Source organism: Aquarana catesbeiana, unplaced genomic scaffold (assembly GCF_042186555.1).
Source record: "Aquarana catesbeiana isolate 2022-GZ unplaced genomic scaffold, ASM4218655v1 unanchor226, whole genome shotgun sequence".
In the NCBI taxonomy this organism is placed as follows: domain Eukaryota; kingdom Metazoa; phylum Chordata; class Amphibia; order Anura; family Ranidae; genus Aquarana; species Aquarana catesbeiana.
The window spans coordinates 2,486,234-2,499,784 of record NW_027362653.1 but is presented as its reverse complement, the minus strand read 5'-3'; the positions used below and the strand labels follow the sequence as shown (position 1 = coordinate 2,499,784).

General features: G+C 46.6%; 3 protein-coding genes across 3 annotated transcripts in view; 2 read left to right on the top strand and 1 right to left on the bottom strand.

The window, feature by feature from the left end:
• Positions 1 to 13,551, bottom strand: part of LOC141121605 (uncharacterized) — a 196,164-nt gene that overhangs the window by 86,879 nt on the left and 95,734 nt on the right. The window lies entirely within an intron of this gene.
• LOC141121616 (uncharacterized) overlaps positions 1 to 13,551 on the top strand; it is a 95,473-nt gene that overhangs the window by 14,228 nt on the left and 67,694 nt on the right. The window lies entirely within an intron of this gene.
• The window catches only part of LOC141121586 (uncharacterized), a 190,165-nt gene continuing 184,008 nt past the window's right edge, over positions 7,395 to 13,551 (top strand). Inside the window, exon 1 of the mRNA XM_073611222.1 lies at positions 7,395 to 7,453. The gene's annotated coding sequence lies outside the window, so the exon portion shown is untranslated. The remainder of the gene's footprint in view (positions 7,454 to 13,551) is intronic.

The following is a 13,551-nucleotide window of genomic DNA, read 5'->3' as shown; positions in this document are numbered from 1 at the left end:
GTCGTAGAAAAATAAAAATGTCATTACCTTTCATTGGCTGAGTACATTTTGTGACATAAGCTTTTGTTAATATTTAGAGGTCTATTTTTTAAAAATTCATCGTATAAATTGGACAAGGTTTCATCCAGCCATAATAAATACTGGCCATGTTTTATTTAACACAGTGATTTCCTATAGTTGTCAGCTCCATCTAGTGGTCATAATGTGTTAATCCGCTATTCTAATTTTCTGATGGAGGTATTTCAGTAAAAAATTATGGCCCTTTAGTTTCCTCTGTCAGGCATGGTCGCTTCTTAATAACTGGGATCATACTTATCCGTACAGTAGACATTGAAGGAGATACGTTAATCACACCCATAGTAATGGTAAATTAACCTTTGACCTAAAACTCAAAATACCGCATTTGGTCACTAGATAGCGCTAAGTATCATAGGAATTAGTGCCATCTACGTAGTTGCCAAATACAATATTTTCCATTTTAGATCAATGAAAATAGCCTAATAACATTTGTTTTTTTTATCCCTATTCACACAGAAGGGATGTAGATGCACTGTCACTGGGTGAATTGCCATGCAGAATATTTATAAATAATAAAGATGCAGCGCTTCAAATCAATGAATTACACAATATGTGACAATAAAGTTAAAAAAAAAAAAAACTGTAAAAAAAAGTATACAAAAGTTACATTTAGGTTATTCAACAGTGCCATGCATAAGAAGGTTAATCCAGTCCACAATAGTAGGGAAGGTGCACAAATATAAAATAGTGAATCAGATGAAATCGTCACGCTTTAAAGTGAAAGACCTTCACTTTCCTTTGTGAAAAGTCCATATAGACACAGGTGGTTCTCAGTGCACTCCAACCATAAGTGCTCCTTATCAGAACTTGTTGACCTCTTCAGAGCTAATATGGAATGTGTGACCGAAATTACTCAAAGACAAGACATGAAAGATACTCTCATAGCGTAAAACTGTATAGTGAAAGTGTATTCGAAAATTAAAATGCACGCTCACATGTTGATAAATCAAAACTGGCTTTATGAACGTTTGTGGCTCCAAATGGCGTTCCTACAGGCTTGTAAATGAACAGTTCCAAACATCCAGTGAGCTCCGTGTGTGTAATGACATCCCCGTCGTAGGCTCCACCCTACACATTTCGTCAGAGATGACGTCGTCTGGGGGACGGGCAAATTTTCAATAAAAAGAAGCCTTGTCCACACCCAAATGAGCTACCTCTTCAAAATTTATTAAGTATATGTAATGCAAGATAAAAAATTAAACAGCATCACACACCCAAAGTCCCCGCACTACTCCTCCCCCACCCTACATTCCAACCGTCTCCTGCTGATATCAAATCTCCGGATTGTTGAAGCATGTTTTCAGAATTTGACAGTGGGGGATTGCAGCAATCTGATACAGCAGGAAAGGTGGGGAGGGGGTCCAGTGGATGGCTCAAACTGATGGAGGCTGGGGAGAGAGAGCTGCTGAAATGAGGGGAAAAAAGCCATGGGAGAGGCAGGAGGAGCCCAAGCCACAGCCGCATATGCCCACAGTCAGATCGAGAGCTGGAGCTGGTGGAACCCGTCATGCAGGGTAGTTTCCCGCACTGCTCCTATGTGAACTCACTCAGCCTCAAAATCACTGGGTTCACATAGGAGGGGGGGGCTGCATGCGATTCAGACAGGAATGGCATCACAATCCTGTTCAAATCGCATTCAATTCTTTGCAGCGTGATTTGCTCCCATTCATTTTGTATGGACACAAATCATACCACAAAGTATTCTTACTTGGTATCAGCGAGAACTTGACCTAAAATATCCATACTCGTACTGGCCAATAAAAAAAGGATATCGGTGCATCTGTAAGATATTGTAAGGGGGAGAGGATATGCATTTGGGTGGCAAAAATATGAATGCAATCTATACACTGGGGGGGGGGATGGACTGTAGACTATGCAAGGCAGTGCCCTGCACATGGGGTACCTTTTCTGTGATCCTCAATGCCCCTGGATGAGGTGGAGGCCACGATCAGGTGAAATCAACCTTAAGGCGTGCCTCTGACTTAGAGATGAGCCGTGCACCGTATGCAGTTAATGTCTGTGTTAATTCCCAGTAGAACTTGCAGTCCCATATTCTACATACCTTGACTGTGAAGTGTTGCATTTATGTTGGACCCTGCTGAGCCTTTGTCCCCTCCACTTGTCCAGTGTACATCTGCCACCTCACTCCCATTGACAGAATGGGGTCCCACATGAGCACCTGCACGGACCTCATTAATGCTCTTATTTAATTCCTCACTCTCCCTCCCATACCATACGACTGGGCTGAGGGTTTCCAAAATGCAGGATCAGTCCTGGTTGCTTTGGGAAACCGACTGCTGGGAAGGAGGCCAGAGCACTGACCCCCCTCGCTACTAGAGAACATCTCCACTTGCCCAGGTACCACGCTTCATGACAGACTGCTATTCTCTTTAGACCAGTCCCTTGGTTACCCGTACCAACTGCTCTCTTCCGTTACTCCTATGCAGAGTTAACCTCTTGCGACTGACTGCTTCATACACTGTAAGCGCTTTAACTCACCCAAGTCAGCTTAGCTTGTCTGCCATTTGACCGTCGTGCACCCCTTTTGTAACTTCAGACCGTTTTGTCACGTTTTTTTGGGCTGTGTTCGATATGTGCAATGAGAGATCACACAAATACTTAAAAGTATTACATTTATTAAAAGTATAAAATATAACAAGATATAAAATATAACAAGAATACTTAACTAAAGATGCTGTTTCTGCCACGGGGCCCTCCAAAAAGGCGTGGCATGGCAATCAGACCAGACACTTGCATGTTACATGATGAAGCTCTGGATGAGACAAATTTATTCCAGTTTGGGCTGTGGTATTTAGACTTACTGACTTCTCCTCCTCCAAGACTAGATTTTGGAAACAAAATGACAGCCTATTGCAGACTCCTGCGGTTATAGAAGAAGTCCAAAAAGAGCTATGTACTTCCAGACCAATGACCAGCCCGACTGCGATAGAAGGATTCTGTGGGAAGCCCACAAGGTGGTTATCAGGGGAATTCTTCTCAAGCATGGGTCACGGCTCAAACGGCAACGTGAGAGAACCTTTTGTATCTCCTCGATGATATCCACAAACTAGAATCCCAACATAAACAGACCCAGACTCCAGCACTCGAACGGGACCTTCTGTCCCTTCATAAACAAACATCAGACCTACTACAATACAAGGCCAAAGCGGAGATACAACGATGTTGCAGACTTAACTACGAATCAGGAGACAAATGCAGTAGACTGTTAGCCCACTCAATCAGAGAGCAAAAATTGGCTTCCTATGTACCTCAAATTATTACCTCTCAGGGCCACAAAGCCGTCAACAGATTGCCCAAGGCTTTCGAGAATTTTATTTTTCTCTCTACAACTTGCCAGAACAATCTCCACCTCAGACCCAAATAGAAGATTACATTGCGACATCCCAACTTCCCCAACTGTCCCCTGAAGTACGGGAAGACCTGGAAGCACCAATAACTTTAGATGAACTTCAGACTGCACTTAGTCTCACAAAGACAGGCAAAGCTCCAGACCCAGACGGCTTCTCGCTTCAGTACTACAAACTATTCCTCCCACTTATTGGTCCCCATATGGCAGAACTGTTTAATCAATTAGGATCGACAACACTCTTCCCGAGAGATTCCTTAAAAGCTCACATCACATGATTCCTAAGGAGGGAAAAGATCCATAATGCTGTGGTAGTTACAGAGCTATCGCACTCTTGAACTGTGGCCTTAAACTATTTACAAAGATCATCGCCCTACGTATTGCACAACATCTACAACCGCTGATTAATTTAGATCCAGTGGGTTTTATCACATCTAGAGAATAACACGCGATAACACACTCAAAGTGTTGAATCTTTCCACACAGCAAAAACATCAGGATCTCCATATGTGATCATAGGAACGGACACTGAAAAAGTATTTGATGGCGTAAATTGGCGTTTCATGTTTGCCGCTTTACGCAACATAGGCTTGGGGGAACATATGCTCCAATCGATAACCAAGACCTATTCACATCCGACCGCACAAGTAAAAGTTAATGGGTTTCTGTCATACCCTTTTCCCCATCACGAATGGGATGCGGCAGGGATCCGCTATCCGCTATCTCCCCGCTATTGTTTGCCCTCTCGTTAGAACCCTTCCTTAGCAATATCCGTCTAAACATTACTGGAGTCAAAGTGGGCAACGCGCAACATAAAATCTCAGCGTACATGGTCGACCTGCTCTTCTCCCTCACTAATCCGTCAATCTCTCTGACAAATCTTATCAGGGAATTTGAAACCTATGGTCTACTGTCCAATCTGAAGATTAATTTTGGCAAATCGGAAAATATGGGGGTGACAATATCCCCTGTGTTACTTCGGTCCTTAAAACTAACCTTCAAGTTCAAATGGACGGATACAGCCCTGAAATATCTTGGAACATTTATCCCTTCAGATCTATCTCGGGTCTTCAAACTCAACTTCCCTCCTCCTCACTAGAACTTGTATCTTACTAGAGACTTGGCATCGGGTACTACACTCATGGTTTGGTCGATGTAATCTGCTTAAGATGCGTATCTTACCCAAATATTTATACTTTTTCCAAACCTTACTAATCAAGATATCTTCCACTTACTTTCAACAAGTTCACTCCTTGTTCCTCAAATTTATATGGGCACACAAGCAACCTCACACTCCCCAATGCCAATTAACTCTACCTAAACAGTATGGGGGCATTGCCCTACCTGACGTACTAAAATACTACCAGGCAGTTCACCTAGGCAGACTCATAGACTGGAACCGCCATTCGGCCGGTAAACTATGGGTTCAAATTGAACAAGCCCAAACTGATATTATGCTAAAGGGAGCACCTTGGTGCTATGACACTCTATCGTTGGACCCGAAGGTGCACCCTTTAATAGGTCCCACTGTCAATCTATGGTCGCAAATATTCACAAAGACCTCTCTCTCAACCATGGACTCGCCCCTAATGCCCATCCTTGGAAACCCTTGTTTCCTCCCTGGTCTGACCGGCCATTATTTTCATATTCTACGACAAAACAACTGCTTCCGAGCATCACACTTTTTGCTATCAGAGAACTGGCCCTCCATCTCCTGTTTGATGGACTCATCCAGCTTCTTCCACCTACCATTTTGGAGTGCTTTACACTTCATCGCTTTCTCCATTTCCTTCAGAACCCTAGGAGATTCGGGGGGTCCCAACTGTCCACATTTGAGGAATACTGCCCAGAGGGCGTATTACCACGAGTACTCCCAAAAATGTATGACTCACTCAATACCCCTATAAATCAGCCGCATCTACCATGGGTAACTGAATGGGAAAGGGAAGTGACTCATACATTTTCACCTATCCAAAGACAACGTATTATTAGGTTTTTGCTGAAGTCATCCATCTGCACAAAAATCCAGGAAACCAACTACAAAATTCTGACGTGGTGGTATCGTACCCCGCAGCTGTTACATAAATTCCATCATGAAGTAGCTGATCGTTGTTGGAGATGCCGGGAGGAGGGAGGTACAATGCTGCACATTTTTTGGTCCTGTCCTAGGATAGTGCCTTACTGGAGGGAAATACGGAACATTATTCCAAAATTCACAGACCTTATTATTCCAGATGATCCACCATTTTTCTTACTACACGCTACATCTATTCCAGCAAAAAAATATAACAAATCAATACTGAGACATCTGCTGAATGCAGCTAAATCATGCATCCCTCTTAAATGGAAAGATGCATCATCCCCGACTATTAGATGCTGGCTACATAAAGTGGATGAAATCAAGAAATTTGAAGATCTCACACTTTCAGCACAACATAAACAAGAAAAATATTCTGAGCTGTGGAGAATATGGAATTTGTTTATCCTTTCTGAAGAAGGTCTAACCTTGCTTGGCCCTTGACTATTGAACAGCTAATTCAGTGGCAGCCTCCAACTCAGGACCCCCTCCCTCTCTTTCCTCCCCCCTCCCTTCTTTACTCACCCTCCTTCCCTCTTCTTCTTCTATTCTTCTCTGCCTTTCTAATCGAATCTTCTCCTTTCTCCTCTTTTTGTGTATTTGAGATAATGCAAAATAGTGAAGGTAATTCCGGGACTTGCTACCAGTAACCTATCCTTTAGGGATTATGCTACATAGTTTAGTCCCCTATGGAATGTACAGTGACACTGTTGTGTATATTTCACCCTAAACCTTCTGATATACATTGTCTTATTCCTATGCAACTGTAATGTATGTAATGTATTTGTTTTATATTGTTCCTGTGGTGACCTTTTGGTGGTTTAAACAAAAATATTTGAAAAAAAGAAAGAAAAAAGTTCCCCAGCTAGGTGGTTGGACATAGGAAAGGCCACCCCTCCCCCTTTCACCAGGACACCACACAGCACTCTCAATCCCTCTTCTTCCATCACACACAGGGCCCCTGATGACTCTCACACAACCCCCACACGCAGGACCCCTGATGACTCTCATACAACCCCCACACACAGGGCCCCTGATGACTCTCACACAACCCCCACACACAGGGCCCCTGATGACTCATACAACCCCCACACACAGGGCCCCTGATGACTCTCACACAACCCCCACACACAGGGCCCCTGATGATTCTCATACAACCCCCATACACAGGGCCCCTGATGACTCTCATACAACCCCCACACACAGGCCTCCTGATGACTCTCATACAACCCCCACACACAGGACCCCTGATGATTCTCATACAACCCCCACACACAGGGCCCCTGATGACTCTCATACAACCCCCACACATAGGGCCCCTGATGATTCTCATACAACCCCCACACACAGGGCCCCTGATGACTCTCGTACAACCCCCACACACAGGGCCCCTGATGACTCTCATACAACCCCCACACACAGGGCCCCTGATGATTCTCATACAACCCCCCATACACAGTGCCCTCCACTCCCCTCCACCAGACACTACCACCTCTAAGAGTACCTGGATACACAGTGAGAAGCAATGACTTCTACATATCTAGGAGTGTGGAGAAGCCAGACACTCATTACCGGACACCACAGAGGTAGCATTGCCCCTTTTCTGGTCCTAAACACACTTACACTTTATGCTATGATTCTTGCGATTCAGATATCGCTGAACAAATAGCTAAGAAGAGTGACTGTGCTGGCAAATTGGATATACAGTACATATACACACACAGCACAAGGCCGTGTTCACGCTACGAGATGTTTCTCTGGGCTGCAGTTCCTCTGAGCTCCACAAGGTGGTGATCTCACTTCTACCCAGACAGGAAGTCTCTATGGAATACAGACAGGAAGTGATGTCAGGTACAGAGAGGAAGTTCTGGGTGAGAGGTGAGTCGGGAGGAAGTAGAGAGAAGACATTGCTGGAAGTGGCAGTAGAGGAGGTAATAAGATCTTATTTTCTATTTACACCCAGTAATCCCCCCGTCATGTCCGTCCTCTTCCTCCATAGTCACTGTGATGTCTTTTATCTCCAGCAGATGATGATACACACATATATAGTGTGGAAATGTAGAATAACCCCGTATATTACAATGAGGGAATTTATGGTCTGTACCACGAGGGGAGTTATTGATGTCAGTAAATGTCGGTTCCAGACATTGTATGTGGGGGGAATGAAATGATAATTAAAGGTTGGGATTAGGGAAGATTTCTGTAAGATTTTACACAGGAATGATCAGCGCCCCTCCAGAGACACTATGATGAGTCTCACAATAGGAGTCTGAAAAGGACTGGATTTTGGGGGGATGAGATGGTGAACCCGGAGGAGGGGGAATAAAAAGGAATTTTTCAGCTCAATACAATTGCTCCGGCTGGACTGAATATTGATATTGTGTTGTTTGTTTTTGATTTATTTATTTTTTATAGTTTTTTAATATCGTTTTACCAGTTATTAAAGGATTGTAAGGCTTCGTTTTGTTTTTTTTTGTTTTTTTTTTTAATAACAAACATATCATACTTACCTCCACTGTGCAGCTCGTTTTGCACAGAGTGGCCCCGATCCTCCTCTTCTGGGGTCCCCGGCGGCTCTTGCGGCTCCTCCCCAGCATCGTATAACCCCCTAGGAGAAGCTCTCTCCCGGGGGGTTACCATGCGGGCGCGCTCCAGAATCCAGAATTCGGCGTCCATAGACGCCGAATGTAGGACTCGGCCCCCGGGTCATTGGATTTGATTGACAGCAGCGGAAGCCAATGGCTGCACTGCTATCAATCTATCCAATCAGGACACGAGACACCGGCCGGAGCTGGTGTGCTCCTTCCTGTCGTGAGGATTTCGGGGCTCAGGTAAGTATAAGGGGGGCTTGGGGGCGCTGCTGCAGTAAAAAAGGTTTTTCACCTTAATGCATAGAATGCATTAAGGTGAAAAACGGCGAGGGTTTACAACCACTTTAATGAATATAAATACAGTTTTACATGAATTTAGTGCTTCATGATATAGAAGATAAGTTATATAGATGACTAAGGAATCTGGAGGGAGGGAGTAGGACCTGCCAAAATCCTTGCTTGACAAATATTAGCATTTTCCAGTAGAAACAGTCAGATCAGAAATGTCGGATGTCACCAGGTTATGAGAGGCACCCTCTCTGATTACATCTAAGCGGTATCCGGCCCGCCATCCACCAGAGTATCTGCGGCTAGGGCTCTGGTGGTAAATTAGCACTTCTGCGCCTTATGCTGGTATTCCCCATTTACAAACTATAGAGGTGTCTATTGGTTCACAGTTATGAGATTGGGGGGGGGGGGCGAATAGTTCCAGCAAAGGTGGTGAAACAGTCAACAGGTCCCATAACGTATGGTCAAAAGTAAATGGATTCAAACATGCTTGGGACAAACCTAGATCTATACTGAGACAAAAAAATGTAAAAAAAAAAACAAAAAACATGAAAAAAAACAAACAAAATGGGCAGACTTGATGGACTACTCGGACTTTTTCTGCCGTCACTTTTATATGTTTCTATGGGTCGTTAACCCTTCACATGGGGTACCTTTTATTGTGCCATGCTCATCAATGCCCCAGGACAAGATGGGGACTGCTTTCAGTGAGATTCAACCTTAAAGTGGAATTTCACCCAAAAGGGGAAGTTCTGCTTGTTTGCATCCTACACTCCACTGCCACATTCGGCACTTTTTTGGGGGGAGCGGGTACCTGGATTTGGGGGGGGGAGCGAGCATTGACCGCAAGACTTCACTGCTGGTTCCCCTAGTTACGATACCTATATCACTGGATCCCTGTACAGGTAAGTGTCCTTATATTAAAAGTCAGCAGCTACAGTATTTGTAGCTGCTGGCTTTATTTTTGGGGGGGGGACTGGAGCTCCTCTTTAAAGTGGTTCTCCATCTTGAGATGGCCGTACACCATGTACACATGAGCAAATAGCCTGGACCCCAGTTAACCCTCTGGTCCCGGGTCAATGCACACCCTGACTGTAATTTGTTGCAATTAGGAGGGACATGCTGAGCCACTCCACCCATCCAGTGTATCTCTGTTACTTCACTCCCAGTAACAGAATGGGGTCCCATCATGCACCTAATCGGGACCTCATGCTTGCACCTAACTAACTCTTCCACTTCAGTACCTAGTGGCTGGTCTGAGGGCCTTCTGCTGTGCTGATCATCTGCTCCCGTTGTTATTGGAGATGGACCACTTGGGGATGGAACCCCAGAAGTAATATCCTCACTGCTAGAGGACACACCTCCTATCACAGGTACCATGCTTCAACGCAGGCTGCTTGTACTGGTTGCTAGACTCCCATTACTCTTGGTAACCACTTGCTCGTACCCTTTAGCATATTCAAGTGTTTGTAACCCTAAAAATATATATATATATATATATATATATATATATATCCTGTTTCTTTAACCACTTAAGGACCAGCCGCCGCAGTTATACTGCGGCAGGTTGGCTCCCCTGGGCGAATCACCATTCCTGTAAGTTGGCCGCTTTAAAAGTTGTAGGGGGCACGCCCGCGACGCTGATGCGCGTGGCGGTCAACCGCAATCGCTCCTGACAGAGACAGAACGGAGATCTGTCAATGTAAATAGACAGATCTCCGTTCTGTCAGGGGAGGAAAGACAGATCTCCTGTTCCTACTGATTAGGAACAGCAATCGGACTCCTCCTCCAGGCAGTCCCACTCCCCCCACAGTTGGAAACACTCCCTAGGTCACGCATTTAACCCCTTGATCGCCCCCTAGTGTTTACCCCTTCCCTGCCAGTGACATGTATACAGTAATCAGTGGCAGGTCAGACGAACGGACCTCTCCCCCTCCTGTCAATCAGATGTTACACATTGGTTCACGCCGTGTGTTGTTATGACAACACTACAGCATGGACCGCTATGGCAACAAGTGACAAACAAATGTCACAGCGGCACTGCCGAGTCGGACCTTGGTTACTTATCTCTGTGACCTGACCCCAAACAAAGATATCCTATAGGGGACATGTTGCAGGATGGGCATAACAAAATGATCAGCTATAGGGGATGGGGGAATTAACCCTTACAGTATGTCATAGAATCAGGAAGTAGTGTGTCTGCACTAATAGCATCCCTGTAATAACCTATTGTCAAACTGGCCTGGGGGGGGGGATCTATGTTCTTAGGATAGATGAGTATGGTATCCAATTAATCTAGTATCAATAAACCAGAATAAAGGGGTCGGCGCCGCTCACAGTCACGCCCAGTCCCGCCCTATGATGGACATAACACAGGTCCAGGGGCGGGACTGGGCGTGACGGCGGCGCCGGAAAAAGCCGAGAACACTCGAGTATGTGTATCTCGGCTCCCTGCAGTCTCGGCACCATTTTTGAATCTACCCACGAAAATTCTATTGTACACTGAAGCCTATTGGCTACAGGGATTGGCGACCCTTCCCCGCTCTCCACTGAACACAGAGAAATGTTCAGTTTCCACCCGCCGCCACCGCCAACCCTCCGCTCTGCCCCTTGTGACTGTCCGACGAGCGCCACTGATGGAAGGACCGGGGCTCGCTGGCTGGGGACAGTGCACTGATGGTCCTGGCTCCCCCTTGTGATGAGCGGGGACACAGTCACACTGACGGAAGGACCGGGGCTGCGCTGGCTGGGGACAGTGCACTGATGGTCTTGGCTCCCCCTTGCACCCCCTCCCCCTGTGTCACCACCATACTTGTTTCCCCCCTCCCCCCATGCCACCACTATACCTGCAACCCCCTCCCCCTGTTTCACCACCATACCTGCACCCCCTCCCCCCATATCACCACCATACCTGCTTCCCCCCTCCCCCTGTGTCACCACCATACCTGCTCCCCCCCCGTGTCACCACCATACCTGCTCCCCCCCCCGTGTCACCACCATACCTGCTTCCCCCCTCCCCCCGTGTCACTACCATACCTGCTTCCCCCCTCCCCCGTGTCACCACCATACCTGCTTCTCCGCTCCCCCGTGTCACCACCATACCTGCTTTCTCCCTCCCCCGTGCACCACCATACCTGCTCCCCCCTCCCCCTCATGTCACCACCATATTTGCAACCCCCTCCCCCCCATATCACCACCATACCTGCAGCCCCCTCCCCCCATATCACCACCATACCTGCCCCCCCTCCCCCATGGCATCACCATACTTGTTCCCCCCATGTCGCCCATATACCTACACCCCCTCCCCCATGTCAACACCATGGCTGCACCCACCTCCCCCCCATGTCAACACCATGCCTGCATCCCCCTCCCCCCATGCCTGCACCCCCTTCCCCAAGTCACCACCATGCCTGCACCCCCTCCCCCAAGTCACAACCATGCCTGCACCCCCTCCGGCCTAGTCACCACCATGTCTGCACCCCCTCTGGCCTAGTCACTACCATACTTGCACCCCCCCAAATCACCACCATGCCTCCACCCTTCCCCAAGTCAGCCTGTAACACCCCAAGTCACCATGCCTCCACCCACACACCTCTCACTCCTTGTCACCACTCTTGAGGAGATGTAGCTAGACTGCAGCCAACACTCCATCTGCAGCCAACACTCCACTGGGGGCACTGATTTGAGGCACTCCGCTGGGGACACCTGATGTAAGAGGCACTCCGCTGGGGACACCTGATGTAAGAGGCACTCCACTGGGGACACCTGATATAAGAGGTACTTTACTGGGGACACCTGATGTAAGAGGCACTCCACTGGGGATACCTGATGTAAGAGGTACTGTCCTGGGGACACCTGATGTAAGGAGGCACTCCGCTGGGAATGCCTGATGGAAGGAGGCACTCTGCTGGGGGGATCCATGAGTGGTCTTGTTTCTGATTTAAGTTCATGTCTTCTCAAAATACACAGACTCTGGGAACTGGAGGTTCCATATCCATATTTGGAGCCTCTATGCCTCAAACCAGCAATGACTGTAGATGTTAATGTAATCCGCTCAAATCACTGGGGTCCCCTGCCATAATGTGTTGGTTGTAAGTAGGTCTCCTGCTATAGTCTGTTGCCTACTAGTCTGAGGTGGGGTGAGATTACTGTTCATTATGCTAATTAACTCACCTATTGTTTTGTCTGTCTGCTAGCAAACCATTGTGGGAAGTTTATGCTTATGATGTGTATTGTACTTTTATCCAGGGTGAGGGGCTTAGTACCGAATAGTCTGGGTGGGTACTGAGTCACCCAGGTGGCTAGTTATTTATTTAACTTAATGCTTATAGTATATGTTGGTTGTTGTTTAGCTATGGTAATAATATTCCTGTGTACAGTTTGTATTGTTAGGGTAATATGATCAGGAGGGGGTGTCCTTCTGTAGGGTATAAAGTATGGGTCTGAGTTTCAATAAAGAGTAATTCCTTTGGAGTTTACCTCATATCTTGTATGTGTACGAGGTTTGGGATAAGAAGAGCTGGTATTAGCTCTCGGTCTGCTTAGAATGGTTTGGAGGGCAGGAGGTGCTCTTTGGCAGATGGAAGCACCTAGTCGGCGTTCCATCACAGGCAGCAAATAGGCAATCATTACAATATGCAACCAACACAATAATGGAGTGCAAGGGTCAGGAGTATGGAGCATAGAGCCCCTTACATTGCTGGTCAGGAAGAAGAAAACATTCCCCAGCCTGCCATGAAGAATAAATGTCATCGTTGGTGTCAGAGGGAGGAAAATACTGAGGGTTCTGAGAGAAGTAGAGAAGATGAGGGGTCTCTGAGAGTGTACTGCACTGCATCTGAAGGACTCTGGAACCCCTGAGAACAAAGTGTAGCTGAAGGACTTTGGGGGCCTCTGAGAAAGTAATCAGGGGTAGTCAGGCTGCAAGGCTCTGAAGTAGGGGGGCTGTAGGGTTCAGGGGGGCTGTGGTCTCTGATGGTTGTCCCACCTGCATTTACTTTTCAGACTGCCTCCTCAAAGAACTCCTACCAGAAAGTGAAGGCATCCTTCATCTTACCATCTCACTGGTCAAGTGATATGTTCCAGGATATAAAGTGGAATGAAGAAGGATACTTGTTCTTAGAGGAGGTCTGTTTGTGCAGCATCTTCCA